This window comes from Echinops telfairi, unplaced genomic scaffold (genome assembly GCF_000313985.2).
Source record: "Echinops telfairi isolate 266 unplaced genomic scaffold, ASM31398v2 ScPeMD7_33;HRSCAF=127, whole genome shotgun sequence".
Taxonomy (NCBI): Eukaryota; Metazoa; Chordata; class Mammalia; order Afrosoricida; family Tenrecidae; genus Echinops; species Echinops telfairi.
In genome coordinates, this window is record NW_022103930.1 from 2,933,463 (window position 1) to 2,934,628 (window position 1,166).

Here is a 1,166-nt window from a genome sequence, read left to right on the forward strand (position 1 = left end):
TACTTTCTTAATGTACACTTACCCTTTATATAAAACTCTCTCCTATACATATGAATTTCTGTGGATTTGTTTCCCTAGTTTACCCAGACTAACACAGTTGCCTTAGGTGAAAGTTGGACATTGAACAAAGAAGACTGTAGAAGAATTGATACATTTGAATTATGGTGCTGAGGAAGAATATTGAAAGTACCATGGACTGTTAAAAGGAAAAACCACTCTGTCTTGGAAGAAGGTCAGGGTGCTCCTTAAAGGCAAGGATGGCACGACTTTATCTTACATACTTTGGATATATTGTCTGGAGAGACCAGTGGAGAAGGACTTCATGCTTAGTAAAGTGGAGGGGCAGCAAGAAAGAGGAAGGCTTTCAAGGAGATGGATTGACACAGTGGCTGCGACAATAGGGCCAGGGATAGGGACAATGTCGAGGATGGAGGAAGACCATGCAGCGTTTTCTTCTGTTGTGCATATAGGTCAGAATGAGCTTGATGTCACCTAACAATGACAACAACAATGAGCTGCAAGCAACCAAGAAGAAGGAGTGAATTCAAAGAGAGTAATATTTTTATTTAATCACACAGAAATGTTTAGTATATAAGAATGAGACTTTTCGTTAATACTTCATTAATGCCCACAAAACACCATGGAATGTGCCTCAAATCATCCAAAATGAAGAGCTAGTACCATGAGTTTGAAAGACAGCAGCATGCTAATGGCTACCTAACATAAAGGCTACATTAAATGATCTGTTATGGTTAAGTGGCATCAAATGGATTCCAACGCATACAAGTGCATGAACAGCAGAACTGCTATCTTGCACCACCCTCACAATTGCTATGTTTCCGTCCTTTGTTGAAGTCACTGTGTCAGTTCACCTGGTTGAGGGCTTCTCTCTCTCTTTTTTTTTTAAACTAGTAATCCACTTTACCAAACATCATGTCCTTCTGTGGACACTGGCCCCTCTGCGTGTCCAAAGTGGGGGGCGTGAATAATTAACATACAATGGATTAAAAAATAGTCATAGTGAATTAGAAATTGAGAGAGCTTTCTTAATAAGGAAGAAAATGTATCAGGAACCACAAGTAAATGTAACTAACTGTAAAACCTGGATGCCTTTCCATTAAAATCTGCAAGGGACATTAATAAAAATATTTTAAAATAAATACATG